Source organism: Rhodnius prolixus, unplaced genomic scaffold, assembly GCF_049639745.1.
Source record: "Rhodnius prolixus isolate KJV_2025 unplaced genomic scaffold, Rpr scaffold_7, whole genome shotgun sequence".
Lineage (NCBI taxonomy): Eukaryota > Metazoa > Arthropoda > Insecta > Hemiptera > Reduviidae > Rhodnius > Rhodnius prolixus.
In genome coordinates this window covers 15,313,512-15,329,930 of record NW_027411582.1, presented here as the reverse complement: position 1 = coordinate 15,329,930, position 16,419 = coordinate 15,313,512, and the positions used below count along the sequence as shown (strand labels likewise).

Sequence of the window (16,419 nt, the reverse complement as noted above, 5' to 3'; positions counted from 1 at the left end):
CTTTAGTCTCCTGAGGCGTTTTGCCTTTCGTAAAGTAGTGTTTAATCAACACACGAAATTCTTTTTCGTCCATTTTTTGAAAATCACTCGACTTCCTCGATTCAAACGAATGCCAAACACAAAGAAATAGACCGATCTGGCTAAACCAAGGTGTGTGTTCTTCCAAGAGATGCTACTAACTAAACATAACCTCGTTACGCGCCAGTAGTGCTATCTCTCTGACTTTGCACGGACTTTTCAAACGACCCTCGTAAGTGTTCCCAGAAGGCTGTTGGAGGCAATTAAAAAACGTGGAGGAAGATCTAATTATTAAAAGGTATTCTCACTTAAAACATTTTGAGTTTATAATTTTTCACATCTGTTTTTACTATTTTGTTACATTTTCTAGCTAATCCAGGCAATATATTCTGACTAACAATAAAATTGTCGCAAATCATGCAAACTATATTTCAAAGTATTATATTTAGTTAAATACATTCAGAATAAGCTTAAAAACAGTCCGAAAAGCTTTTTTAATCTTGAGTTTATACTTTTTCACAGGACTGTATTCCTTTAAATCAGAACTTAATTCGAAATTGAGGAATTGTTTGTTCATTTAAAAGATTTTTTAGAAAGTCACGAAAACTATTTTATTGCAATGATTTTATCTTTAATAAATGTAAGATCATTCTGTTTGCCCAGTGCTTTTGTTATCTTTCGTTTGTTCATCAATTCAGCAGGTTTCAAAATATGAATAATTTTAAGATATTACTGATAAAAGAGATATTCTGCTGAAGAAGCAACTAGTAAAGTTCTAAAATTACCCCAGAAGTTTGTCTACTGGATCGATGGTCTATTCTGCCTGGTTAAGAAAGAATCATACTCCTATTTGTACACACTAATAATTGTTTCAAATATTTTGTTGTTCATTAATTACTACAGTTTAATGTGCTAATTGTAAACAATATTTGAGAATCCTAAAACCAAGAATTCAAGGTTCTATATTAATCTCTTTTTTCTTTTACATCCAAAAACAAATGGGTGAGACAAATAATCTAAGTATTTCTTATGAACGTATGATACTAAGGGTGCGTTCCACTTGGCGACCACAACGACCACGACCACGACCGCGATTTTGGCCGTTCCACTTGCTTGTGAGCGTTGCGATCGAAAACCCAAGTGGAACGGACTGTGGGCGTTTTAACCATTCATGTAAACATTACATATGGCGGCCTCGAAAATAAGTTAGAAGCTTGAAGAGGTTATTTTTTAATTTAAACCCCATTTATAAGCAAATTTATAATAAACTTTATTAATTATTGGTAAAGCTGACTTATATTAAAAGAATATATATAATTCAATTTTTTATATTACATTTTGGAGTATTTATAAAATTTACGTTTAAATAAAATTAAAGTGTCTTTTGTGGCAACAGTTGGATATTTATTAATAATGCTTTAGAAAGTTCTTTATCTAGTTCCGATTAGAGCGGAATGCAATTTTACAAAATCGCAATGATAAAAAGCGAAAACTTAGGCCACGTATTATTAGCTATCAGAGTAATTGATCTTTATTCAGATGAAGAATTTAAAAGTTATTTCAGGTAAATGATTTTGTGTTATTCAGTGATTTAGTGTGTAAAGGGATAAGTAATTATTTATTTATTTATTTTTTGTAGACTTTCGAGAAACACATTCTATTATTTACATAAAATAATACTTTCATTTACATGAGATAATTTTTTCCGTCGCCATATTTTGTTTTAAAAATTGCGCCAATTCTGAAAGCCCACTTCGACCCAGCTTCTAAGGTGGGGCGTTGTGGTCGTTGTGTGAGCGAAAATAGTGACGTCATTAGTGACGTTTTCGCCACGACCACAACGACCGCGGTCGCCAAGTGGAACGCCTGAAAGTATGTTTTGGTCGTTGTGGTCGCCAAGTGGAACGCACCCTAAGTGAAATGAAATGTCAAAACAAACAAAAAAATTCTATCATCAATTGTAAACAAAGCTGAACTAAATTTTGCTTTTAAATTTAAATTAAATAAAAATGTATATCAATAGATTTTACAAAGGGTTCTAAACGTTAGAGGTTACATTAGTTTCCTAACTTGAGTGACATTTCAGAATATTTAATACTTCCTTACATTTATGTAATACTATCTGGTAGTAATAATTTTGTTTAAAATCATTTTGAAAATCATGATAACAGTAACTGGTCTGAAAGTTGCTCGACAGATATCTTATCAAATTAAGCAAATGAGTGTCCTTTTTTTATACTTATTTTGCTTAGCACGTATTTAAAACTTAACCTGCATACTAAATTAAGTTGCTTATCAAAATGAAATCTCAAAGAAAAAAAGAAAAGGACAAAGTATCTAGGACTTGAAATTAGATTTGTTGGCGAAACATTTCACTTAAGTGTTGGGAATAAAATAATACATTGTGGCCAACTTTAGTTTCGCAAAGCTTTTTTAAGCCAGTTTCAAACAAAAAAGTTTTCTTTTTCTATGTTACAAAAAGAAACAAATAATTAAATCTAAAATCTGTACTCAGTCTTTCTTCTAAGCCAAATGAAAGTGAAATGATATTAGTAGTAACTTTTACGAGTGCATTGGTTTAAGTTTTCAGATTCAGCAAGTGTAATCGGATTCGAATCACTGTTTTTATATTCAGTATTATTATTATTATTATTTTGTTCCCTCTCTTTAAAAATATGTTTTATTTTTTATCAATATTAAGTTGACTCACCTTTTCCGTCATGTTTTGAGAACTGTAAACCTCCGAACAATACTCTCTTTACAGTCAAACTGTAAAAAGCCACTAGAAAGAGAAGCTGTACAAGCAGCAGGATTCGGATCCGGTATTTCGGCGAGGAAATCCAGTATACATAGTAACCTTCAGCTAATCCCTTTTTAAATCAGCTAAATCTTATTATTATTAATATTAACAAGGCACCCGCAGTAGAATAAACATGAAGAATAGTACTTATAGGAATGTTTTATTTAATTTGACGATTTATGATCAGCTTTAAAAAATGAAAATATACAGGGTGTTCATTTTAAGACGGCTCAAATGCATTTCATGCTTAAACGGTCAATCTGAGCAAAAAATAGTAGAGGAAAAATTTGTTGCCCGTCACCTCTAGTTTCAGAATATGTGACTTGATTATTCCTGCCCGCATACGCGGCTGACGCGCGACCAAAAGTGAGGGTTCGCAGTTGACCCCCAATTTTATATACAGTTTTAAAGAGTATAAAAAGTTATGAAAGAAACAGGAAACCGCAATTTGATAGCTTCAAAATTAAAGGCGCTAGGCCATTTCAAAATCCGGTATTTATTAATCATATTTCAATGTTTTAACTTGTTATCAAAGAGAAAGAAGAGCTCGCGATAGGTCATTTTTATGTATTTTTTCATCCCCTTTCTGCTGAAAATATTGCCAAGGCAGTAAAGCTAGTATTTTTCTTAATATCGGGAAATAATTCGTTTTCCGAGTGCTTTTTCTAAGAAAAATCAAATGTTAAGAGCTTTAGATGTTCTCAAGCATACACAAAATGGCTAAAAATTAATTTTACATCTGTTACAAACAAGAAGGTTTAATAATTATTTGGTAATTTTGGGAGAGTTGCGTTTAATTACCAAAAAAAAATTGGAAACTTCCTGCCAAATATTTAAGTGATCAATATCTTTCATGTAAAGGATCAAACTTATTCCTTAATTTATCAAATAATGCACTTTACTCAACTTGTGAAGCATGTACTGTGCCTTCAAAGGTGCCTCCTCAGATACAGAGCAGTTGATAACCTCCTGGCTAACCTGGCTTGCGAGCCAGAGGAGGAGTCAACTTTTTATACTCTTTAAAACTGCGTATATGATGAAAATGGGGGTCAACTGCGAACCCTCACTTTTGGTCGCGCGTCAGCCGCGTATGCGGGCAGGAATCTAAAATCAAGTCACATATTCTGAAACTAGAGGCGAAGAGCAACAAATTTTTCCTCTACCATTTTTTGCTCAGATTAACCGTTTAAGCATAAAATGCATTTGAGCCGTCTTAAAATGAACACCCTGTATAAAATTTAATAATTTAGACAGTCTGGATTAATGTGTTATTTTTAGATTTAACACCTTCTTTCTGCTTCATTAAATAAATCCTTGGAAATAAGTGGACGAACTTTATGCCCTTTGGGACTAACAAATCAACCCGAGTAATAGTAAGGTTATCTTTTCAAGGTCGTACGTAACCTTTAGCATCTAATACATATTTGGCAAATAGAATCATATGAAATAAGATATTTTTATTAGCTTGGAGATGAGTTAGTTGAGAAGGATGAATCACAATCGAGAAACTGTGCTAAATAATTCTTCAGAACAAATAGAAAACAAAATTGAGGTAATACTTTCATGAATAATTGATTCATGTTGATTGATTATACCTTAATAGTGTTTGTCATTACTTATTTTCATAAACTGGGTTAACAGTCCGAGGCAAATGGCAAATAAATGGGAATCACTCATATTTTGGCTTTCTTTATGTTCAACCGCTTTTTTGGGCAGCAGTTGGACATGGTGGGTATATATTCTTAATGGGTTAGAATTTTCTTCTAGGGCCACTAATTCTATGTGCAATCTTGATGCCATATTTTTAGTGCGTAAAGTTAGGGCTGAGAGTAGTGTCTTGCTGAAACCTTGGTGATTTACGAAGCTGTGACACATTCTGGAAAACAGGGTAGTGCAGAGGATTATTTTTCTATCTTGGAGTACTCGATTGTCTAGAACAGAGGTCGGCAACGTTTTTAATGTAAAGAGTGAAATACTAAATAAAAAATTCATGGCGGGCGCCAACTATTTTTTGACCTAACAAATATATAAAAATAATATTCATATTTATAAAACATGTTCATTTATTAATTTTATAATTTATAAATTTAATTACAGAACAAGGTTATTATTAATCTTAAATAAATACAGAAGAATGTTTGTAAGTATATTAAAGATGGTGGCAAGAGCAATGACTTTTTTTTATATAAAATTATTTTAATGGGATAATTGGGTTGCCATATCATCTGCAATTTTTTCATAATCGATCATATACGACGAATTACCCGCTCTAAAAACAGTTATCTAAATTTGCATCCGTAAGCTGTGATCGATATTTAGATTTTAAATTTGTCATATTTGAAAAAAGGGCTTCACAATTATAGGTAGTTCCACAGTATGAAAATATTTTTAGAGCGCATTTTCTCAAAATAGGAAAACTTTCCTCAGTAACTAATTTCCAAATTGATTTATCAACATAAAGTGATTTCAAAACAATATCATTTTACAAATTAATTATTTCCATTTCTAAGTCCTGCATGTTAGTAACATCGAAATAATTTGAAATTTTGGAAATGGATTGACGAAAAATGGAATTACTGATTCTAACGGTAGAAAATCTTGAAATCTCGAGGAAAATTCGATTACGGTTTTTATGTACGATGTAGTTTCAAATTCATCAACACTCAAATTTAAATTAATTTTCAATTATTCGTTTGACATTTTGAAAGTGAGACAAGGAATTTTTCAACAAATGCGCTTTTAACAATTCCAACTTACATTTGAAAGAATTAACTGCGCTAATCATATCAGCAATATGGGAACTCTTTTTTTCACTCGGCATTGAAATAATAAGTACGTTTTCTTTTCGATGAGTCCATAATAGGGATGGCATAAACCTGTGACAAACTCTCTTGATCTATGCTCTCTTGTGTACTGACTACTACTGACATGATTGCTCGGTTCATTTCAGTTCAACGCGTAAGCGCGTCACCGTTGACGTACAGTAGATTCAAGGAATTTTAAAATTTACGTTTTGAATTTCTTGCCTAAATTAACAATAGTTTAAGGGCGCACTAAAATTTATTGAAGGGCGCAGTGGCGCCCGCGGGCGCCGCGTTGCCGACCTCTGGTCTAGAAGTGCTTCAAGTTATTCTACTAATCAGACCGTTAAGGATTCTTGCCAAACTCATTCACAAAACATGGCTATGTACAAATCTTGAGCGTAGTATGTCTACTTTAGATTGTTCTTTTTTTTTTTTCTTCTACTCTTCAATAAGAAGCACAATTTAAGACGCCAATTTCAGCCAGAAAATCCGAAGATGCCTCCTAGTTATACAAATTTCTCTTTGTTCACACCTTTCAGCCTGGTTCCAGATTTAAACAGTTTCCTTACTAATACCAATACATTAACGGCAAACTGAGCAATTAAATTGCTTCTTCATTCTAGATTTGGTACCACTAAGTATTTAGTGGTAATATAAAAATGTATAATTAGCAAGATAATAATGCAATACAATACTAAAGGATGTGTAATAGAATGAGTTTTCCAAATGTTTGTAATTAAGAAGAAAAAAAAAAATAAAGGAACTATACATTTTAAGTTTTGCATAGAACCATTTGTTATTACTACTCATAATCAAAAAGCGAATTCAATATGCTGCATACATGTTTTCTATACCCTGCAAAACACACTGACAGTTGTTGGTTTGCAGGCTTTTATTAGAAATATTGACAACTAGAAGCAAAAAAATACAAAAAATGCTGTAACCTGATTGGATGTGTGTCCGCTCCGATTGGCAAGCTTCTATCATCCGACCATACTGCACAATCGGGTTGGCAAAATGAACTTTAGTTTTATGAAGGGTCGTCGGTGATGAAAAGTTTAGAGTGTAACCTACCGGCCATTCGTGCACATACTAAAATTACAAACAAACATGGTCCATTATAGAGATACAAAAGAATAGAACGGAGAAAAAATTATTTAACAAAATAAAATTTTTCCACTAAAGTATGTACAAAATGCTACAACCATTATTAGTATTAGTAAAAATAATTAAATAATTGAAATTAACTGTTGCAATTCTTTTCTAATTAACTATTGGAAATTATAATTTTCATAATTTTTAATGCTTTAACTTCTTCATTTCATACCTTAAGTGAATAACAGTTATCCACCTCTTCATTATAATATGGAACCAAAACTTGGATACGGTACCAAGCCTGAAAATTTAGGAAAGAAACGTTTTTAGAAGAATATTTGGTCCCAAACTAGAGAAATAGGCTTTAAAACAGAAAACAACAAAGAGATTAGCGAGTAATATGAATTACGTAAGATAATAGACGCTGAAATTAAACGGAAAAGGTTAGATTGGATTGGCCTAGTGTAGAGAATAAGAATTAATTTTTTTTAACCAGAAGGGAAGAGAAAAATGGGAAGGCTAAAAGAGGTGTTAAGCTGGAAGATATAGAGGCCAAGGATGTTAATAGAATTAAGGTGGAGTACAGGAGCTAGGAAAAGAGCAGAATGGATGTGGATTAGGTTTTGAATGGCCATAGTACTTTCCCTCTTCAAAATTCTGATTTAATTCCAGTAATGTCCGTTAATGATTATTTAAGTAGACCAAAATTATGGCGTGGATTTTGCTCTCAAGTGTGAGACCTTGAAATTCTCCGAGCTCGAGATAATTCAGTTTTTTTTTTTGCCTCTAATGTTCCGTCAATTTTCCTATGCAACTTGTTCCGTAGCAAGGAATATATTGTTTCATAAAAGATGTTCTAGATAACGCAGTTTTTTTGTTTTCAACTTACAATCTTAATCTCGTATTTACGAAAATATCAATCAATCATAGGTTATCCAATTTACTCAAGCAACATCTCTAACAACCTACATTATATCCACATTACAAAACCACAAAAACGACCAAGATCATTCATACATGTCTGAACACCATTTCAAATATAAATTATAAATAATATAAATAAATGTTGCTTGTTTTTGTCCATTTTAGAGTATGCATTTCATTACATAATTACCTTTTTCGTAAACCGTGAATCAAGATATCTAATGCTGGTACATTTTTAATGCTTACAATTCAATATGCAGCATTTAATATGCTTGCTATTTTCATTCAAAAATCTCTTTTTTGAAATAGAGTCAAGGAATGTGTCCTAACGTTCAGATACATTCCGATGAAAAAGTTTTCAGATGGCAAATTGATAAGTAATTGAGGTAATAAATAATCCACCTTGCCTCAATCGTTTCATCTATCACATATGTAGAAGGCATCACCAATTGTGTTTTAGTTATTTTACAAAAATAAAATAATAAATAAATAAAATCAGGCTTCTAAATAAATCAATAAATCTTCAGCGTCATATGAGGAGATGTTTCACGTCTATAGCCTTTTGAAAAAAATATTTTTTGTTATATAAATTTCGCATAAAGATGAAGTTTCAGATGTTTTTAGTTTTTTGAGAACCGAATGCGTTATAAGGTTAGTTTATTTCTATTTACCTACCTTGCACTAAAGAACCTCCTTATGAAATATGAAAAATTAATCTAAAATGTAAAGCACATATTTTTTTTTTTTGCAAAACTTTTACTGGAATTTGCAGAAAAATAACACTTCATACTTTTAAGAAATATTAGTTCAAAAAAATTACTGAAAACTACAGTTAGTGATTTAGTTGTAAAATAGTGTTACACCCGCATTTGTTTGTAACAATAAAATTGGTGAGTACCAGACAAGTTTTGTAAAGGATCTATATCAAAAACTGTCAATTGTTTGTTTTCTTACTTTTATTTTATGAATAATCAATTATGATGATCAGTTTGATGAGAGAATTAGTTCATCCAAGTAACATTCATCATCTAAAATTTTCTTTTATAAAATTCACCCTAAATCTTTATTTTTAGAGTTTTAAAATTCAAAATAAGGAGAGAAAACCACAAGAATGAGCCACTTAACAATAGTGAAATCGTAAACCACAAAATTAGTTAGATAAATGATTAACTGTAGGCATATAGTATTACTTAGTTCTACTTTTATTTGAAATATAATTATATTTAGTAAACTAATTAACTAATATTGTTGGTATTATGTACATAAGCTGTTAGTAATATGAGACGATCAATTCAAGAATTATTAAATTCTTTGTTCATTTTAACACTAAAAGTGTCTACAAACGTTAACACTTGTTTGCTTGTTGTATAAGAAGGTATTATTAAGCCACGCGATACATGCACATAAAATAATCAATTAGTTAGGATTACACTGATCGATATTTCTATTAAACTTCTTTTTAATTTTCTAATTCTTCTCTTTAGAAGGAGTAATTGAAAATTTTAGTTGTCAATTAATGCTTGGTATGAGATCCGATGAAAAAGATAATACCTACCCACTTCTAAAGATAGAGTTTAAAAGCGCTATTTATTCTGTTATTATTATTACTTTTTTTAATAAAGTAATAACATTTATTATAAACTTTGTTAGATTTATCAGTAACGTATAACTTAACATTTTTAAGAGCTATTTAACTTTAAATTTTTTAAACGCGACTAATAAGAACTCCAAATTTAAACTGAACCCAAATATGTTTTACTTCGCTGATTATTGTATCCATTGACTAGATTTAATTAAGAAAATATATTCAATAATTTTTATTTGATGTATAATTTATCTTTGCCAGTACTGCTTAACATTTTAAGTACATTTATAGAAAAAAAATTTAACAATTCAAAATTTTTGTTTAGGGTTTCTTAAAATAGCAAAGTATTTTATGGCTGTGTTTTACACCATCCAGATTTGTTAAAATGACAAAATAGTTTTATGGGAAGAGGAATTAGAAAAGTAATAATAAATGATCTTTTCGATAAAAAGGAAGTAAAGGAATTTTCTAATAACCTTTCAGCTAAAAGAAGCACAAAACTCTATTTTTCTAGAAATAGAGAACTATTAGTAGAGCGAAGCAACTGTTGGTCTGGTTTCAGCTGATAACAAGATAACCTTGCGGTTAATATCTGTGAAAGTAGGTTTTTTATATATATATACAGTAAACAGAGGGAACAGAAAATATTTGCTTTATTGAACACAGTAAGGACAATGGACTTGCTGGGCCAACTGATAAGTATGATAAATCGTTGTTGCCGAAGTGATTTTAGTAGACTACAAAGTCAAATCATCCAAACCGTACTGTGTGTAATGTAAATCTAATTTATCATCCACCTACCTGCAGCTAATTCGCTGTAATTCTCTTCAAGCAGTATTCGGATCATTCCTATCAAACAAACCACATTTGCTGTAAACAATTAATTTAATAACCTAGGTTGATTGAAATTCATGCAATAATTCAAAATTATCTCTAGTTGTTTAACAAAAAAAACACACAAATGATTGCTGTTCTATAAGACAAATTATATTCATTCCTGGTTGGTTTAATTACCATTATATTTCACAAGATACAAATATCGAGGGATGAATATTTTAGTTGTGAAATTGCAGGACAAGGGTGCTAATCAGTTAAGTGACACCTTACATTCTGTTTGATTGCGTTGTTATGTTTACTATTTGAGACTAAGGGTCAACAAAATAAGGCACCTTAGGCAGTATAGCCTAGCGAGAGGTTCTGTTTATTCTTCTAATTTATTTTGGTTATTACAATACTAATGAAAATTTATTTATTTTGAGAGTTACACTAGCGCTACCAGCATTATTGGTAGCAATGACAATAATATTGAATATATTATACTAACTCACTAATTAGGAGTGAAGTATATTAGAATATATTACACTCCCTTAGTCATTTCTAGGATTATCTGTAATGTGACGAGATGTTCAATGGTGGACAAGGGGATTGGAATGAGACTGTAAGTTTGGATGAAAATTTGTGGTAACAAAAACGGAATTTGTAGATGGTTAGATTTTAAACATAAAATGGAATGTTAACGATAGTGTGGAGAATTTTCGATTGAAGAGATTGAATTCTTTGAAGACCTCTACAATTCAATACCGTACGTCTAAAATTTAATTTATTTCAATTTAATGAAAATATAATAGTTTGAAAAAATTTGTAAGAAAAATAAGGGACAAATTCTTTTGAATGTTTATAACAATTTTTTACAGTCCAGTAATTCTTTAAATATGTCATATTAACACACATTGCATCTCTCTCAAATTGAAACTCAACTTTACAAGGAATTATTTTTAGTTCACTGTTCGGTAATGAACTACATATAATATAACTAGAAAACAATTATTCTTTGGCTGCTAGAATATTTTTTGTTTAACGACCTCAAATGTTGACGCACCTTAATTACAAAAAAAATAAAAATAATAAAATGATAAGACCAATAAGCAGTGTGGCTAGTATGTAGCCGAGAGAATGAACTTGTTTTAATGTTATGTCAGAATCTGGTTTATGCCTTCTCCCCTCTACAAATATAAGATAAAGCCCCATATTTTCTGCACTCGTAAAACCTACTTTTAAATGACCAATTCATAAATAACACCATTATTCACTGTTATCATTAATAATAATAATAAAAAAAAGAGAATATATAATTTTCATTTTAGTTATAACCTGATAGACATCAACCTTATTGTGTACAATTACCTCAGTCATTTAAATTCATAATACTTATACCTTCAGGTTGTGTTCTAGTTTTTTTTAATATTTTTTAATATAATGTAAATAATTTAATTTGAATTATTTTATCAAAAACACTATGGAAAACTTCATCATATTTATTATCATGTTTTTGTTAATATTCACGGCATAAATGCCATTTAGAAAATACTTAAATCAAAAACTGTGCAATCAAATATTACATCTAAGATTGTTATCGATCACTAAAACAAAGATATTGAATTAAGTATTTTTGATAATGTAATTTTCTTACATATGAAACATTTAGCTAGAATTTTTACTTGTTGGAAGTTCTCTTGAAACCCGAACATCTTTACAAAGTACACTTTTCACTATTTCTTTCATGATATTGAATAGCTACGTAGAGTCTGTATTTGATATAAAGGGTGTACGAGGTGTGTTCAAAAAGTAACGGGAATTTTTAAATTTCGCGGGTTTGGAGAGTCTGATTGTAAATTTTTTTTTTATTATTATGTTGGTACACATGCCCCTGAAGTACGATAAAATTTTCAGTAATATTCATTGTTTACTTCTTAAGTGGCAGCCGTTAAGGTTAGACGTGTTTTTCGAGCTTGGCGATTTTTGTTTGTTAAAAAAAATGGATCAAAGAATTTGTATTAAATTTTGCGTAAAAAATGAAATAAAGTGTGTGAAATGTTCATAAAGGCATATGGTGAGTCTGCTATGAGTAAAACAAGGATTTACGAGTGGTATAAGCGTTTCCAAGATGGCCGCGAAAACGTTGAAGATGACGAACGACCTGGACGTCCAAGCACATCAACAACCGATGAAAACGTGAAAAAAGTGAAAGAAATGGTTATGAACGATCGCCGAATCACAATCAGAGAAGTCGCTGATGATGTTGCCATATCAATTGGCTCATGCCATGAAATTTTTTCGGATGTTTTGGGTATGAAACGTGTGGCAGCAAAATTTGTTCCAAAATTGTTGAATTTCGAACAAAAACAGCGGAGAATGGAAGTTGCTCAAGAGTCACTCAATGAAGTCGACAACGATGCGGATCTACTGAAACGTGTTATAACAGGTGACGAAACATGGGTTTACGGATATGATGTCGAAACTAAGGCTCAATCGTCCCAGTGGAGGCATTCTGGATCGCCAAGACCGAAAAAGGCTCGACAAGTGCGGTCGAATGTGAAAGTTATGCTCACTGTGTTCTTCGATTTTAATGGCATAGTGCATCATGAATTCTTGCCACAAGGTCAAACAATCAATAAGGAGTACTATCTACAAGTTCAACGCCGTTTGCGTGAAGCAATCCGAAAAAAACGCCCGGATTTGTGGCAAAACAATTCATGGATTTTGCACCACGATAATGCACCTGCTCACACTTCATTGCTTGTTCGTGAATTTTTGGCCAAAAACAAAACTTTAACGATGCCCCAGCCTCCATATTCGCCAGGCATGGCTCCATGTGACTTTTTTCTATTTCCAAACATAAAGAGAACATTAAAAGGCCGTCGTTTTACAAGCATAGATGACATTAAAAGCGAATCGCTAAAAGAGCTGAAAGCTATCACAAAGATCGAGTTTCAGAAGTGTTTCGAGGATTGGAAAAAGCGCTGGCACAAGTGTATTGTATGCGAAGGGGACTACTTTGAAGGCGACAATATTAATGTAGATGAATAAATAAATATTTTTTTAAAAAAACGAAAATTCCCGTTACTTTTTGAACACACCTCGTATACGGAGGAGTGGTCGAAACTTCGGGAGGTGATTCAGCAGCTCAAATGCTATAAAAAATATTCTCTTCACTTTGGCCCGTTTCTCAATAGTAGTCCAAGATATTTGCATTTTTAACTTTTCCGTCGATATTCGCGTTTTTTCACCATAAAAACGGCCGTAACTTTTCTATCCTTTATCCTACAACAAACGAAAGAGCATTAAACTTCTTATAAATTTGCTCAATACCGAGCCTCAAAACGTTTCTTATAACAATGAAATTTTTACTTTAATGTCTAAAAAATTCGCTACTTTATTTTTTACTTCCGTTTTATTAAATGATGATTGTTAAAAACTAAAATGGTTACTTTTCTTTTCGTTCCTTCACCAAAAATTGACCTTTGAGTAAATTAGTAGTGAAAAGTAGGTTACGCAAAATCCTAGTTTTCTGCATTTATACCCCTCTGTTCGGGGTAGGATTTTATTAAAAAACAAAAAAAAACATATGGTCTTGAAGCTCAATAAATGCGCAACTTTTTCTGACATTATGTGACTCCTTGATTCATTAATCATTGAAAAAATGCAGTTGAAAATTTTAACAAAAAATCATCGAGAACGAATTTTTTTAGACATTAAAGTAAAAATTTCATTGTTCATAAGAAACGTTTTGAAGCTCTGGGTTAAGCACATTTAAATATAGGAAATTTAATGCTCTTTCGTTTGGAATAAGCAGATTTGTTGTAGGATAAAGGATAGAAAAGTTACGGCCGTTTTAATGGTGAAAAACGCGAATATCGAGGGAAAAGTTAAAAATGCAAATATCTTGGACACTATTGAGAATCAGGCCAAAGTGAAGAGAATATCTTTTGTTGCATTTGAGCTGCTGAATCACCTCCCGAAGTTTCGACCACTCCTCCGTATACACCCTGTATAGTCTAATGGAGGATCCACGGAAGACCCAACTGGAAGAGTACATCATGAAACAACATGAACTCTGGCTAGTAAGATTATTTTGAAAATAATTTATCCAAAATACAGGCAAAGCGAAGAAAATTTACTTAATAACATTAAAAATATTTATAAAGTTGTCGTTCATTTGGTTGCAATAAAAATTACTAGATCTGGTTAATGAACTGGATCAATAGTAATTTGCTTAGAGTTTAGAAAAAGAAGATTTTAAAGATGAATACTGAGCCCCTAAAATGGAGGGCAAAGAGTTTAGAAACAAGGAAACAACATGAAGCTTTCTGAGCTATATGCGTTACCAGATATTAAAGGAAGAAGTCTTCACTGCCTGGAAACATTTGGAGCATACGGATGAGATAACACATAAGTTGTACTGTATTCTTGGAATAAGAAAAGTGGCTAGACCGAGGAAGATGGTAGATTAAGAAAGTGGTAGTACAAAATTGTGAAACTGGGGATGATAGCAAAGATGGAGATACAGTGCTAAAAGCGGAGACGAATGGAGGAAAATTATACTGTGGAAGCCAGGCCTTTAAAAGGGCTTTAGGGCGAAAAATAAAAAATAAGAAGAAAATAAAAAATATTTGTGGCCCTAACGTTCGCATAAGTTTTACTTCTTCTTAGTCTCCTGAACATAACATATATGTGCGTTGTTTGTATAAATATACATATATTACTCTATGTATACCTAAGAAGTAGATAAGTGGATATACCAAGTAAAAGTGAATTAAGATGGTAGAAGATACATTTTGTTACAAATTTAAAACTTTAGAGGAGTCTCTATCAGACCGTTGGATTGTAATAATCACAGAAATGTTCACCGTCAACCATTATAAATGGTGCATATAAGTTCTGTCTGTCTGGCCAATGCAGCTAGATGCATATCGTAACATTTCTATCGCCTACCGTTCTTCAGAATAACAAAATTTACTTTGTGCACTTGGTTAACAAAAATTTCTTATTTTGTGTATATTATTTTGTATACAACTATTTACATAAACTACAGCTAATGGATGGATCAGTACTCTATATTCCTGCCATCCTTACAGCTTAACCGAAATTAAAATCACCGTAATCCTTTTCTAATCATTTTCTTACATTCATTCTAATCGGCTATAACTTTTACATACTTTCATATTTCTTTGCTAGCTCTGCTAAAGATTTAAACACATAGGTGTTGGTGGAGAATATTATGTCTTCGTAGCGAAATGGTGCATCTAAATACCTGTATAAGTCGTCAAACATTCGTTTCCTTTTTACTACTTAACGTGGACATATCATTATTATATGTCCTGAAATCCTCCTCCTCATTACAATCTACGGAAAGAGGAGAGGACCTTTTGTTGATCCTGTGTAGATACGATCCGCACACCGCGTGGTTCGCTCTCAGCCTGCTTATTGTCGTAAACAGCCCATTTATTAGTGACATTTCCCTCATAAACCATGGTTGTCTAGGTAACTGATTTGCCATAGTTTTATAGAATCTCCCTTTATTACCATTACTGTAATCTGTCTGCCATTTTTGTAGTGCTGCTTTTGCAATTATGCACTTGATATCGGTGTGTAATAATTTATAGTTAGCCATTTCCTTCACTATTGGTGGCTTCCTTTGCAAGTTTATCAACAATATCATTTTTCTGCAACCATGTAGGGAAGTTCTCATTACTCAATTAAAATCAGCTGTGTAATGCCCAACTTCCCACACTAGTGGGGGGAAATTCCCATTAGTGTCACTTTCCGCACAAGTGAGTGGAAAAACTTTATTGTGCTTCCTTGATATAAGAAGTTTTGTTATTAACATAAATATTTTCTGTAAAACTCTAATAAGCTTATTTAAATTTATTTTATTTAAATAATTAAAAAACGAATATTAAAAAATAAAATAAAAATTGAAAGGAATATAGAAATAAAAATAATACTTTAATAAATAATTAGATATTTTTAATTATAACAGTTAAAAAGGTTATAGTGTTACCTTATAGAAATTTAAAATGGATTCTAGTGATGCCTGTTTAGAAAACACTCCTCCATCAATAAAAGAAACAGCAGAAAATGTAATAAGTAATGTAAATACGTAAGTATTGTAAATAATTGTAATATAACAATAAATGTTTATAATAAATAAATTACTTTTTGTAGACTGTAAAAATGAAATTTTTAATTTTATTAGTTAATAAATGGTTGCAGAAAAAATATAATATTTAACTCTAGTGTAAAGTATTTTCCTCACACTCGGCAATTTGCACTTGCACTCGCATCGCTTCGCTTGCTCGTACTTTCCACACTTGTTAAATAAATAACTATTTCTTTTTTACCATATTGACCCG

The 16,419-nt window shown here is 31.5% G+C and overlaps 1 protein-coding gene across 4 annotated transcripts in view; it reads left to right on the top strand.

Annotated features, from left to right (window-relative positions):
- Positions 1-16,419, top strand: part of LOC141447056 (neprilysin-1-like) — a 93,168-nt gene that overhangs the window by 19,787 nt on the left and 56,962 nt on the right. The window contains exon 1 of one of the 4 annotated variants that reach the window (XM_074114228.1): positions 10,448-10,808. The exons of the other annotated variants lie outside the window; for them this stretch is intronic. The gene's annotated coding sequence lies outside the window, so the exon portion shown is untranslated. Of the gene's footprint in view, positions 1-10,447; positions 10,809-16,419 lie in introns of those variants that run through there. 4 annotated transcript variants of the gene reach the window in all.